This window comes from Oxyura jamaicensis, chromosome 1 (genome assembly GCF_011077185.1).
Source record: "Oxyura jamaicensis isolate SHBP4307 breed ruddy duck chromosome 1, BPBGC_Ojam_1.0, whole genome shotgun sequence".
NCBI lineage: Eukaryota > Metazoa > Chordata > Aves > Anseriformes > Anatidae > Oxyura > Oxyura jamaicensis.
Window position 1 is genome coordinate 45,068,217 of NC_048893.1, and position 15,012 is coordinate 45,083,228.

A 15,012-nucleotide genomic window follows, 5' to 3' on the forward strand; every position below is an offset into this window, starting at 1 on the left:
TTTGCTTTCCAGCTGGGTGGTCCTGTCATGGTTTAACCCGGCTGGCAGCTAAACACCACACAGCCGTTCGCTCACCCTCCCCCCTCCCTCTCTGGGATGGGGGAGAGAAATGGGAAAGTGAAGCCTGTGAGTTGAGATAAAGACAGTTTATTAAGATTTACACAGAATTTACACAGAATTTCTAGGTTGGAAGAGACCTCAAGATCATCGAGTCCAACCTCTAACCTAACACTAACAGTCCCCACTAAACCATATCCCTAAGCTCTACATCTAAACGTCTTTTGAAGACTTCCAGGGATGGTGACTCCACCACCTCCCTGGGCAGCCTGTTCCAATGCCTCACAACCCTTTCAGTAAAGAAGCTCTTCCTAACATCTAACCTAAAACTCCCCTGGCGCAACTTTAGCCCATTCCCCCTCGTCCTGTCACCAGGCACGTGGGAGAACAGGCCAACCCCCACCTCTCTACAGCCTCCTTTAAGGTATCTGTAGAGAGCGATAAGGTCGCCCCTGAGCCTCCTCTTCTCCAGGCTGAATAAGCCCAGCTCCTTCAGCCGCTCCTCGTAGGACTTGTTCTCCAGGCCCCTCACCAGCTTCGTCGCCCTTCTTTGGACCCGCTCAAGCACCTCGATGTCCTTCTTGTAGCGAGGGGCCCAAAACTGGACACAGTACTCGAGGTGCGGCCTCACCAGAGCCGAGTACAGGGGGACGATCACCTCCCTAGCCCTGCTGGTCACACTATTTCTGATACAAGCCAGGATGCCGTTGGCCTTCTTGGCCACCTGAGCACACTGCTGGCTCATATTCAGCCAACTGTCCACTATCACTCCCAGGTCCTTCTCTGCCTGGCAGCTCTCCAACCACTCATCTCCCAGCCTGTAGCTCTGCTTGGGGTTATTACGCCCCAGGTGCAGGACCCGGCACTTGGCCTTGTTAAACTTCATGCAGTTGACCTCAGCCCATCGGTCCAGCCTATCCAGATCCTCCTGCAGAGCCTTCCTACCCTCGAGCAGATCGACACTCGCACCTAACTTGGTGTCATCTGCAAACTTACTGAGGGCGCACTCAATGCCCTCGTCCAGATCATTGATGAAGATGTTAAAGAGGACCGGCCCCAGCACCGAGCCCTGGGGAACGCCACTAGTGACTGGCCTCCAACTGGATTTGACTCCATTTACCACAACTCTCTGGGCCCGGCCATCCAGCCAGTTTCTAACCCAATGAAGCGTGCGCCAGTCCAAGACAAGAGCAGCCAGTTTCTTGAGGAGAATGCTGTGGGAGACGGTGTCAAAAGCCTTGCTGAAGTTAAGGTAGACCACATCCACAGCCTTTCCCTCGTCCACCCAGCGCGACACTTTGTCATAGAAGGAGATCAGGTTCGTCAAGCAGGACCTGCCTTCCATAAACCCATGCTGACTGGGCCTGATCGCCTGCTTGCCCTTCAAGTGCCGCATGATGACTCCCAAGAGGATCTGCTCCATGAGCTTCCCTGGTACTGAGGTCAAACTGACAGGCCTGTAGTTCCCCGGGTCAGCCCTCCGGCCCTTCTTGTAGATGGGCATCACATTCGCTAGCCGCCAGTCAGCTGGGACCTCCCCCGATAGCCAGGACTGCTGATAAATGATGGATAGTGGCTTGGCCAGCTCCTCTGCCAGTTCTCTCAGTACCCTTGGGTGGATCCCATCCGGCCCCATCGACTTGTGCACATCCAAGTGCCATAGCAGGTCACCAACCAGTTCTTCGTGGATGGTGAGGGCCACATCCTGCTCCCCATCCCCTTCCACCAGCTCAGGGTACTGGGAATCCAGAGAACAACTGGAATTGCCGCTAAAGACTGAGGCAAAGAAGGCATTGAGCACCTCCGCCTTTTCCTCATCTCTTGTAACTAAGTTTCCCCCTGCATCCAGTAAAGGATGGAGATTCTCCTTTGTCCTCCTCCTAATAATAATAATAATAATAATAATAATAATATGTACAAACAAGTGATGCACAATGCAATTGCTCACCACCCACTGACCGATGCCCAGCCCAACCCCGAGCAGCCGGCCCCCCACCCCGGCTAGCCACCCCTATATATTGTTCAGCATGACACCAGATGGTATGGAATACCCCTTTGGCCAGTTTGGGTCAGCTGTCCTGGGTTTGTCCCCTCCCAGCTTTTGCTGCACCCCCAGCCTGCCTGCTGGCAGGACAGAGCGAGAAGCTGAAAAGTCCTTGGCTGAGTGTAAGCATTGCTCTGCAGCAATTAAAACATCAGCATGTTATCAGCACTCTTCTCACCCTAATCCAAAACATAGCACCCTACCAGCTACTAGGAGGAAAAATAACTCTGTCCTAACTGAAACCAGGACAGGTTCCACACCATGTCCTGGTGCCTGGGGTTGTTCCTCCCCAAGTGCAGGACTCTTTGCTTTTCCTTGTTGACCTTCATGAGATTCTTGTGAGACCACCTCTCCACTCTGTTGAGGTCCCTGTGGATGGTAGCACAGCCCTCTGGTGAGGCAGCCACTCCCCCCAGTTTCAAGTGGTCTGTGAATTTACTGAGGGTGCACTCTACTACATTGTCCAGATTGTTAATGAAGGTGTTAAATGAGGCTGGATTCAGTATTGACCCCTGCAGTACTTCGTTCATTACTGGCCTCCACATAGACATTGCACCACAGACCACTGCCCTCTGGGCCCAAACAGTTTTTGATCAACCTCTCTGTCTGCTCATGCAATATGTGTTTTATATATACCCTGGCTGTACACATACCCTGATTGTACCAGCATCTTTCAAATTATCACACAATATGACCAAAAGCAATCCAGGAAAACTTAGACTAGATTAATCTGGTAGGTGGTAAGTATATGGTTGCTGCAAAAACTGTCAATATTTTACTGATCTCTAAAAAAAAAAAAAAAAAAAAAAAAAAAAAAAAGTCTATTATTTTCTTCAAAAGCTGTGAACAATTCACACATTCCATTCTATACAAGGTTTCAATTAAAAATCTGGGCGATGGGATAGAAAACATAGTTATAAATTTGCACATTATATGAGCCTAGCAGGTACTGTAATAATATTGACAGACAAAATTAAGATTTAAATTAATTCTGAAGAACTGGAAATGATCTGGAAAAACAGAATGAAATTTAATAGGGATAAGTGCAAAATATTGAGCATGGAGTAATCAAATGAACAAGTACAGGACAGGGAACAGGCGGTAGTTGTATCAGCCCTGCAGAGGAGTTGCTAGGTGCTGTGGTGGAAAACAGGCTGACCCTTAGTAACAATATCATGTTGTTAAGGAAAAAAAAAGTACTAACCTCATAAATGGATGTACGGTCAGCACAGCATGCGAGGCACTCCTCCTTGTCTGTTCACAACTGGTACAAGCTACGTTAACTGAAATGCTACGTCTAGTTCTGGGCACTTTAAAAATGCAACTCATGTGGAAAGACTCCAGAGGCAGGCAATACAAATATGTAGAGGCCCAGCAAACAGGGTCAGTCTGAAAAAGACAGCTATGGGGAGGCACGACAAATTTGTAATATGTAAGAAGTAGCTATAAAAAGGAAGGGAATAAACTGTTCGCCATTGCTGCTGGCAATAGCATGAGTACTGGATTTAAGTTACAACAAAAGAGACATCATGGTTAAACTACACGTATTAGCTTCATAACAGTAATGATAGCACAACACTAGAATAGAGCACATAAAAGGCTGCATAATTAGTCTAAGGCTTTAAGGGTATATGGAACAAATCTTAGCCTTAAAAAACAAAAGTATTTGTCAAAAAAAAAAATGTGATGATTCTGCTGAGTTTGGTTTCTAAGACTTGTGTATTCTCTTCATTTTCTGCCATGGTTTACAACACTAATAAACCATCCGTACAAACCTAGATCTTCTCTCTTCCGTGTCTCTCTGTCTCTCTTCTCTCTTTCTCTCAAATTCAGGCCTTTGACAAGCCCTTCTGTTCCCCTCCTAAGGAAATTTCATTAAGTGTCAAACTTCCGAGTCCACCCAAACCACAAAAATACTAGCTCTCAGGCTCACCATCTCACATCTAGATCAAAATAAATTATTTTCTGTGTCTTTCTGCCTTCGGCACCTCAGTGTGTGGAAATGGCAACTCGGAACATTGTTCTATGGCGTAGCCTAAAGCCACCGCGTCCTGACATGACTCTCCTCACCTGGCACCCCCAGAGCAGGGCTTTGTTTGCCCCTGGGGATCCTGACAACAAAGGTCTGGGGCCGCCCTGTACCACAGGCTGCTCGCCTTCGCTTTCACTTCTCCTGTGAGATGGAGCACGAACACAGGGTTTTCCTGCCAGGTTTCTTCATTATTATTTTTTTGCCTCAGTTCCACTTAAACTTTAGAACTCCTCTTTCTGTGCATCCTTCCAGCTTTTTGTCATCATTCCCCCAGTCTTTGTGGAGCTCTTGGACACATCCTGGTGCCTCACGTATACGCGTGAAGTTAGAAAGTCCTGTGCGCACACACATAGTGACAAAGAAGCGCCTAGGTTGAAGTCCTGCCTTAAAAACAAAACCGAACAGCACGGCGAGTCCTTCCTTTTCCCCCGAGACGATGCCGGCTAAGGCCAGGAGAAAAAAGCAGGAAAAGGAACTGACCCCGACGTGATTCGAACACGCAGCCTTCTGATCTGGAGTCAGACGCGCTACCGTTGCGCCACGAGGTCCTGCTGGGCAGCCTTTTGCAGAGCCTTACAACTCACCCACCGCAGGCTGCGGCCGGGCCAGGACTGAGCCTTTCGGGGCCATCCCGGCGAAGCCCCCTTCCCCGCCGCGGTAACCGAACCGATCCAAGCCGCAGCCCGCCGCGGCGGCCCCTCCCCTCCGCCACGGGCTTCTTTCCCGCTTCCCGCGCAGAATCGTGAAGGCCCCTCGCTCACACCCGCACTGCCGGACCCTCGCAGCCGGGCCCTCTCGCTCCCTCGGGGGCGTCGAGCCCAGCGCCGCCGCCCGGCCGCCACACGCGGGCTCGCGGCTCCGGTTACTGCCCAGAGGCCGCCCCAAGACCAAGCCCCTTACTAGAACCGTTGGGGCGGTGGAAGATGACTGTACACAGAAAAGCACATCCGTAAGGGTGGCTCACAAGGCAATTCCTCGTTAGTATAGTGGTGAGTATCCCCGCCTGTCACGCGGGAGACCGGGGTTCGATTCCCCGACGGGGAGGCCGAGTACAATTTTTTTCAAACAACAGCCCCACGCCCCACCCGCTGCGCCAACGACAACAAACAAAGAGCAGCGCGGGAGGAAGCGGCGCCTCCGTGTCCGCCCTTTTCTGGCCTCTCCTTGAGGCCCGAAACGACAAAAACAAGCGCGCGGCAGCGCCTCTCCCCGTCGGGGAATCGAACCCCGGTCTCCCGCGTGACAGGCGGGGATACTCACCACTATACTAACGAGGAGCTGCGGGGCTCCGCCTGCCGCCCCGCCACTGCCCGGGCAGGGCCGCGGCACCGGGTGCTGGGCCCCGGGCCCCAGGCCCCGCGCCCCGTGTGAGGGGCAGCCCGGAGCCCCGCAGCGCTCCACGTGGTGGGGAAGCGAGGGGCTGAGTTTCGGGGGGCAGCCGGTGGAGCCTGGGGGGGGGGGGAGACAGCCCCGCTGCGCTTCATTTTCTGTGTGCTTTTGGGCCTCGTTTGCTTGCAGGGAGGGGGGAAGTTCCCGTGCCTCGGGGCGGCTTGGAGCAAAGCAGCCCGGATAGTTTTTGCGTTCGTATTTTTGCATCTGGTTCACGCCGAGAGTTTCTTTTTACGGGAACCTGAGAAGCCCTGGAGTCAGCAATCCTTGGGGTGAAGGGACTCCAGCACCTGCTCCTCACCTACCTAAAAAGGGAAAGAGAAATGGAAACCAATTCCTTCGAGATTTGAGATTAAAAGGCTGAAGGACACATGCCGGCTGTGTGGCTTGGACCTGCTTTGGTCAGCAGTAAGGTGGTTGTAAGTTGGTAACACGGTGACATTAGACAGGAAACTATATTTCCTTTATTAATTTGTTAGATGAAGCATTAGCTCCACACACAAGCAGGCAATTGCTATAAGCCATGCTCTCTTCTGATGATCTCTGCTACTACTACTATTTGTTTGGATAAAAGGACACCAGTGTGGCTTTTTCAGACAAGCACGGTAAAGAACAAACAGCAATCGATGTGTAGGCGTCTCAAGATGTGACCCGTGACTGACGCGTTTCAGAAAACTGGCTTACTCATTTGAGCATTTGAATATAATTGCGTTCCTGAGCAGATGCAACAAATTCCTGTTTTATCCCAACAAGTGAAAACCAAGGACTGAAGTCTCAGAATAATTTCATTACTTTAGAGGTGGTGTCATGAGATGTACTGGTAGGGCCATGATCAAGTGATGGGCTTTAAACCTCACGGAGCAGGATCAAACCAGTGGTGCTAGGCTGGTCTAAACTTGCTGGGCAAGTTCAAATTTTATTCAAAAGGTGCTGATGGTTAGCTTTAACCTGCGGGACTTCCTGCTGGATCAAATACTGCCTGCTTGCATGTTGTGGGACCACTTGTGCTTTTAGGCCTTAGTTTAGGCCTTTTCACTAGTCACTTCCCAGTGCCTTTGGTTCCTTGGTCCCCATGGTCAGGCAGCTGAGGTGGGACCAACTGTGTGTAAGCGGTGTTGCTTGCTGCAGTCTGACCTTCCTTTGATGCTGCTCTTTGCCTCAGAGCTGGTTTTGCCTAAAGCTTTTACACAGACTTCTCCTTTCTCACAACAGGACTTCTGCTATCTCCATAACATCTCTTGCAAATTTCTGGCATTGCTAAGTACTTTTGGATTACCAGAGCCAGGCTCACTGCAAATTATGCAGACATTTTGTTTTGTTCCGCGGCTTTGGCCATGACGGCACAAGTAGATCTGTCCGGGAGTTCTGAACCTCCTGGAGATACAAGGCAAGGCTATGGTGTGACACACTCTTGAATCATTTTCAGCAAAGGTTCAGGGGGACTCTGCAGAGCCCAAGCCAAGGCTCTGAAGAGTCTAAAGGAAGAACAAGGGGCCATATTGGCACTGCAGTCAAAGGAGGAGGCATCTTGCAGTGTTATGAGGAACTTGAGTGAGGTTGCTTGCATAATTCTCATGGTGCTTGTGATTCTGCAGCAGAATGTTGGTACAGCTTCTACAATTCACCATTTCAGAGAACCCAGGGATGAACGGTGCCTACCTTGCATCAACGGAGGAACGTTGCAGTGAGAGAAGGGCTGTTGACAGCCGGGACTGACCTCCTTGTTTCCCAGGCTTCCTCTGAAAGGCCCCAAGAACAAGTGACACAGAATTTGCAACAGCTTACTGAAGATGTTCTCTTTGTTATGTTTCACCCCATTTTCAATAGCTTAGTACATTGCTAAGGGCATTGTATTAGAACAGAAACTACCTTAGTAGTGAGTGTCCTTGGTCATGCCTCAACTACCCCACTCCCATTTCAGGACAGCTACTGTTACCTGCATCAGCCATCTTGCACATTTTGTATACCTTCTTCCAACCAGCGCAATCCTGAAAAAAAAAAAGTGCCAGTAAATATGCAAGCTCATGCTCTTGCACAACCTCTTCCCACTCCCCATCTGGCATGGATAACAAGCATATCTGCTAAAATATGTACTATGACCTGAGCTGGTGATTGTACGTACGTTTAAAGAAGGGTTAATAACTATGCTGCTATGGTGAAAACAATAAACACCTTTGCTTCCTCATTGAAGCCGATATGCACTTCTGAAGCTAGTCTTCAAAGACATCATTGTGTGCTACAACCTAGAAGATGATTAACTGCAGGACAGAAGCAGGAAGAGGCATTGAGCTACGAAGCAAAAGTGTTGTTTTAAAGTGGATGGAGTATTACAATGCTGCAGTGACTCACACAGCAAATGCGTTCCCTGTTGATTTGTCATAGAGACATGTAAGTGCAAAGCAGAACAGGTACTAGGAACTAGAATCAATGCTCCAAGGTGTATGAAGCGTCTGCCTTCCCTTCAGGATTTGCATACAGCTATTCCATGTCAGCTTGTGATGTACTTGCCCATCTGAGTTTTGAGTATCATCATGGATGGGACATTCCACAACCTCCTTGCTGCAATGGGTTGTCCTCCCTCACTGTAGTATTTTTTTCCCCTTGTATCTACTTGGAATTTGCCAAGTTGCTGCTTGATTGATTGGCCTTTTCATTTTGCTGTGCTTTTCCAAAAAGACTCTGTCTTCATCATCTCTATACCATCCCGCTGGGCAGCTGAAGACAACAATTAGATAATCATGTAGCCTTCTTTTCTTTGGACTGAATAAACTCGTCTGTCTCAGTGACATGTGCTCCAGCTCCCCTATCTTTCTGGTGAGCCTCCGTTGGGTTAATTCCAGTTCATCAATATCTTTCTTGTATTGCAGAGCCCCAGTGCACAATACTCTATAGGCAGTCTCAGACAAGACCAATGAGTGTGGGGAGCAGTAATCACTTCTCTTGACCTACTGGCTGTGCAGTTACTAATGCTGCCCAGTATGTGATTAGCTTTTACTGCTACAAGAGCAGTTGCTCCCTCGTGTCCATCCCTGTTGTTCACTGGGACATCCAGAGCCTTTTCCACAAAGCTGCTGTTTAAGCAGTCAGCTCCTGCGGTCAGTTGCAAGGGGTTATTCTATCCTAAGTGCAGGACTTTGCATTTGCCTGTGCTGAATTGGAAGACATTCGTGTTAGTCTATTTCTCTAGCCTGGCAAGGTCCCAGTGAACAGCACCCCTGCCGTTGAAAGCATCAGTTGCTTTTATAATTGGAGACGCTGCTTGGTTTCCCAAACTAAAGGCTGGGCTGCACACAATATCCTCAGAGTGCAGCTGTGCTCACATCCCACAGTCCATAAGCAGTGGATTTGACACAGTGCATGCAGAATACAAGGCAACATGTTCATGGGTAACAGAGGTGCAAAGTCAAGTCACCTCTAATTTGAAGTAGCCACTTAAAATTTGGCCATGTAACAATGTCTTGAACTAGACCAAAACCTCTTACATCAGGGCATGTCTCAGTATGAACTGCTTTGTTGAAACTCACTATAAAAATGATGTCTTCTATTAAATAGATTAAACTTTCTTTTTCATAATAACAACAGGACTGATGACCATATTAAGAAAACAAACCAACAAAAACAAAACAAAACAAAACAGGAAGCTATTTGATGTTGCAATTGCTTTCTGTTTTCTTGAGATGGCTTTTGGTAGGCTTAGAATATATGAATACTTAAAAATATACCTGCTTTAGAGCAGTCAAGTTGCGTACTGGTTGACACCTGCACCGTGTCACCTCTAAAGTACTACAGCCACTGGGAAATTGCCCTGATGCAGGAAAGTTATCTACAGGGTTTTTTAAACCAGAACCCAAGAAGAAAGCTGGGAAAAGTGACCCAATTGTCAGTGGGTTTAGATTTGCTGTACAGATGACTATAACCCTGTCCAAAGGGGTCCAAACAGAGAAAGACAGAAAAAAAGCTACCAAATAATGCTCCTAAATCAATGTAAAAATAAACCCTAGAAGAGAAAAGAAGCTCTTCGGTGCTGTTGTCTTCAGTGGCTGTTGCCTGAGTCCATAAGAGCTGCTGTGAACTATATATATTTGGTTCAGATTACTCTTAGCTATTTTTTACACTCCTACTGATGCCCATTCATATATACCCAGCCCTCTGTCTGCTCTTTGTGTTCTATTTTACATTTAAGTTTTGCCTGTGTCCTCACCCTGTAAGTTCACAGTACAAGATTTAGTTAGCCTTTTGCTAAGAAATTGAGTTATAAAAACAGCATATTAAGTTATGGGACTCATTTCATTACAGTTTTTCACTTTATGTAATTTCTGCCCAGTGTATTGGATTTGTTGTGCAGTCTGTATGACTTAGTGATCTTTTGCTGTGCTAATGTACTTTGATCAAGCTAAAACAAAGATTTGGAAGTCATTAGAAAAATTTACATCGGACTTGAGGTGTAAAATCAGCAACTGAAGAGCTGAAAAAATTCCAGGTAAAGGGGACTGTGACATTGTATGTCACTGCCTGGTGGATCAGTGGGAGGAGGGCCGTAAGGGGCTTTCCCTTATTAGCATGCTTGGTATAGTTCATACAGTACTAAATGCAGGCACACAGCTGGGCAGCTTCCTCTCCGTGTTGCATCATGTGAGCTGTCTGATAAAGGGAGTCTGTTAAAAACTTGTTGGGAGAATCTCAGGGCTTGAAAATTTATGCCCTAAGAATTGTGAAATAAAACAGATAAGAAGTGCCCATTCAGAACTGCATTTTTTTTATTTAGGTAAAAAACAAACAAACAAACAAACAAAACATTATGAAAGAAGAGTTGAACAGTTTAATCTAGCTGTTTATATTCCTATAGCATGGTGTAAATCTACTGGATGCTCCCAGTAAGAGTAAAGTTCTTACCAGACAGAATCTGCATTCTGATCACTTCTCCCCTCAAAGGGGATTGCCAAGCAATTGTATTGAATAGATACTATAAAAAAATGGAAAATTCAATTAAATTGAGAAAAGTAGAGGCTAGCTGTTTTTAATTAATGTTTTCAACTTTAGAGCAACAACAACAAAAACAACAACAACAAAAGATATCCTGCTTAGAGATCAGAGGATAGGACTCAGTAATTAAAGGGAAGATGGTTGATTAAATTTGTGTACAGAATTCAGGTGTCAGGGATGTTTCAGAGTAATCTCAGAAGAGTGTTTATGCAGCAGAGCCCTTAGAAATGTTAGGATATAGCAAAATCTGGATACGTTGTGTACTGATGTAAGTGTCCTTGAGTAATGCACTTCTGGATACAAGAATATCCCTATCATGTGCCTGTAAGAAGAGTCATAACTTCCTAGCTGTGATGGAAAGACTGTAGTGGATCCAAACCATTATACCATTGGTCTGTCTTGGTCTAAAATATAGCATTTCTTAGGAGCTTGAAACTGTCAATGCAGACCGCAATATAGTGCCTAAGAAGGATTCTAGAGATATAGATGTGGAAATAAATCCGGTACTGTCATACACAGCCATAATGTAACCGTGAGGTTCAGCTCTCTCGTCATATCACTTCTTGAACACCTGCCATTCCAAAAAAATGGAACAGTGAATCTAAGAAAGCAAAATGGAGTGTAGAGACAGGAAAAAACAAACAACAACAACAACAACAACAGAAACATGAGATAACAAAAGCCACAGAAAGTACTACAGGCAAGAGCGTCACAGACTGAAGTTAGGTGACTAAATCAAAGATGTCATGAGATAGAGGCATCACACAGAGAAATGAATCACACTGTAAAGAGGATGAGGAGACCTTTAAAGGTGTCCATTTCACACAATTGTGAGTAAGGGAATGTTCAGTGAATTTAACTTCATCCTAGAAAGTTGATCATCAGAAATTTCTTTTGTGCATTCTGATGCTCACTAGGTATAAACATCATGGACAAATGCAGGCCAAGTAATTATGATGGGGTAAACTGGACATCTAAAACAGAGATGAGCTTAAGGAGGAGGTGGTATTAAAACCAAATAGTCTATGCTTGCTTAAGGTATAAAATTAGAAATAAACAAAAGAACCTGCAGAAAGCTTTGGAAAAATAATTTTATGCTCCCACATCAGAACTTAATAATGACAGAGACCTTGACTAGTGCTGCTCTGTACATTTGAGAAATTCTACTAGTGTAGTACTGGAAAATCAGTAGGTTAAAAAATGTCAGCGTACTGAGCCAAGAAGTCAGTTTAGTTTTTATCTAGCAGTTCACAGAAGGGAAACTGACCTCACCTTGAAAATGCTATCAGAACGTGCACTGGGGGCATAAAAGGGGTGACCTCACTGCAGCTTTCCAATACCTAAAGGGGACTTATAAAAAAGATGGAGAGCAACTTTTTGCTCTGACAGAAAATGACAGGACAAGGGGGAATGGTTTTAAACTAAAAGAGGGAAGATTCAAATTGGGTGTTAGGAGGAAATACTTCACTCAGAGGGTGGTGAGGCACTGGCACAGGGTGCCCAGAGAAGCTGTGGATGCCCCATCCCTGAAGGTGTTCAAGAAGAGACTGAATGGGGCTTTGGGCAGCCTGGTCTGGTGGGAGGTGTTCCTGCCCATGGCAGGGGGTTGGAACGAGGTGATCCTTAAGGTCCCTTCCAACCCAAGCAGTTCTATGATTCTATGATTTTATCTTTTGCTGCTTTTGTGAAGATTTTGAGAAGTTTCAGCATGACAGACAGGCAGGCATCACTGAAAAGTATTTTGGTGACTCACAAAATCTAGAGTTAAGAAGACCCTACAGCTGAGACAGAAAGCGTTTTGAACAGATACTGAAGCATCACACTGCATCATCAAGGTACATTTTGTCTGAGAAAGTATTTGGTATTAAGTGGAAAGCAAAATGAATGGCAGTTTGGAATCTAAATAGCATCTGAGTTAATGAAGCTTAGATGAACAATGTAATGTAGGCTGGCAATCTTTCTCTAAGAGTTCAATTAGAGAAGACCTTCTGAGCTTGATGATTTTTTATTTTTTTTTAAAGATAAATGTTAAAGAAATAACAAAAGTGGTAAAAGCAGTCTCAGCAAAAGACAAAGTTGACAACTCATTTATTTTAACAACCAAGCACTAGATCACAACTACCAGCACTCTAGCGATTTATCGTGCTGGCTTCACTGTGTGTTCCTGATCCTCTGGCCACCATGTACTATTTCGTTGTGCTGTACACAGGGAAGAGAAGAATAGCTTCTGTCCTAGACAAACCCATGGCTTGATGGGGTAACAGTTTCCTCCCTTTCCCTTTCTTTGGGATATAGGGGCCACACAACACAGAAACCACAGTTGTCTTTTCCTTACTCAAGGCACTGCTGCAAGGACTGTAGTAATCTGTGCGCACAGGGAAACAATGAGAAACCCCAAGTGGTCTTCATGGCTTATAAAAGCCAGTAAGGCTTAAGTCTTATTTCAGTAGTTTTTTTTTTTTTTTTTTTTTTTTTTTTTTTTTCTTCCATGTCATCCATTGTAATATTACGCCTACTTCTGGCATTTCCACTTTGCACTTTCCTTGCCTTTCCCCTCCCTTTTCACTATTCTTCCCTCTTCCTTTACCTTTTTAGCTGGTTGGTTGGTTCATTGGTTGGTCTTCTCCTTAAGAAGAAATAGGATTCCCAGCTCTTGTCCAAATCACGGGGATGCAAAAGAGTGATTTAGATTCTAGAGGAAAGTGCTGTTCCTCTTCAGCTGTGCTAGGAGAAGATTCTGGAATTGGCCTCTTTTGCTTCTGATGCAATTTTCAGGGGGTGGATGAACAATAGAAGGGAAATGGATAGGTTTTTAGATTTGTCAAATGAAAGAAGGAAGATGGTATAAAACAAAACATTAAAAAGTCTTTACAGAAATTGCCATTTCCAATGCTATTAATGATAGGGAAAAACAAATGTGCATTTTCATAGCATCACAGGGAAAGGGACTGCAAAGACCATCTGGTTCCAACCCCCTGCCATGGGCAGGGACACCTCCCATCTGCCCGGGCTGCCCAAAGCCCCATCCAGCCTGGCCTTGAACACCTCCAGGGATGGGGCATCCACAGCTTCTCTGGGCAGCCTGTGCCAGGGCCTCACCACCCTCTGAGTGAAGAATTTCTTCCTAATATCTAATATCTACCTTCTTTTAATTTAAAGCCTTTACTCCTTGTCCTATCACTGTACTCCCTGACAAAGAGTCCCTCCCCAGCTTTCCAGTAGGGCCCCCTTTTAGGTACTGTAAAGCTGCTGTAAGGTCTTCCTGGAGCCTCTTCTTCTCCAAACTGAACAACCCCAACTCCATCAGCCTGTCTTCACAGCAGAGGTGCTCCAGCCCTCTGATCATCCTCATGGCCCTCCTCTGGACTTGCTCTAATACTTCCATGCCCTTCTTGTGCTGGGGGCCCCAGACCTGAATGCAGGGCTCCAGGTGGGGTCTCACAAGAGCAGAGTAGAAGGGGAGAATCACCTCCCTCAACATGCTAGTCATGCTTTTTTTGATGTAGCCCAGGATACTTTTGGCTTTCTGGGCTGCAAGTGCACGTTGCTGGCCCACAGTTCACCAGTGACCGTTCAAGATTTGATAGGTGGTTAACTATCTTGTTCAATTGTAATGGCCTGACACTTAAAAAAAGATGCAGAAATGAATCATAGTGCAATTTAATTTTTGAAACGAGATGAATATTTAAAGGCAGTTGAAGAGCCAAAACCACAAATGAGGAACAGTTGAGAATGATGTGCTTAGAGCTGCTTTAAGTAAGAGCTCAACACTACTGTCTCTGCAATGCATTGTCTGACAATCACGATATCTAATTCTACTTAATTCACAATCACTAATTCTAATAAAATAAAATAAAAGGCAGCAAGAGAAAAATATCAGATACATTGCTAGGTACAATCAGGTTCAGAGAAGACAGGGCATTTTATAACTTTCTCACAGCTGCTAAAGATGGGAGATGTTGATCTGAACTGACTGGCTTGGAGATGTCACTTCAAAGTGATGAGAAAAAGGCTTAGTAATTAGTGTGGGGCCATATGTGAAGGCAGCCATTGTCAAGGTAACAATAATTAAAATAATGGGTTAATAAAATTCAATGAAACGCAAAATAACGCATCTACTCCTGTGAAAAAATGTTTGAACATTTTTTTTTCATTTATATTAGTGTTTCTCACCATGTGTGGTTAGAATATAGAGGAGATTTTTACTCTAAAAAGCACAGTGTCCTTCAGAACAATAATCTTTATTTCCTTCACTCCTATTTAGCAGGGTAATAATCATCTTTCTGCCAGCTTCTTTGCAAAAGAAGTAGAATTTCAAGTTTGCAATTGCATTGGCTCCCTCTGGTGGCACTCAGAAATGTTCTACTTTACAGTCCAGTAAAACTATTGATTCAAAACATGTTTGATATCAGAAATTGAGATTATTATTTTATTTTAATTGCTGTATTAAAAATAAGAGGAAAAAGTAATCACATCCCTGAAGTCCAATTCAACCTACAAAAAATCA

General features: G+C 45.4%; 3 non-coding genes across 3 annotated transcripts; 1 reads left to right on the top strand and 2 right to left on the bottom strand.

Annotated features, from left to right (window-relative positions):
- Positions 1-4,609: 4,609 nt before the first annotated feature.
- TRNAW-CCA lies at positions 4,610-4,681 on the bottom strand. Its single transcript has one exon. It is a non-coding gene; the product is annotated as a tRNA-Trp (tRNA).
- A 424-nt stretch (positions 4,682-5,105) lies between these two features.
- On the top strand, positions 5,106-5,177 carry TRNAD-GUC. The gene has a single exon. It is a non-coding gene; the product is annotated as a tRNA-Asp (tRNA).
- Positions 5,178-5,338: 161 nt separating this feature from the next.
- Positions 5,339-5,410, bottom strand: TRNAD-GUC. The gene has a single exon. It is a non-coding gene; the product is annotated as a tRNA-Asp (tRNA).
- Between the last annotated feature and the right edge of the window lie 9,602 nt (positions 5,411-15,012).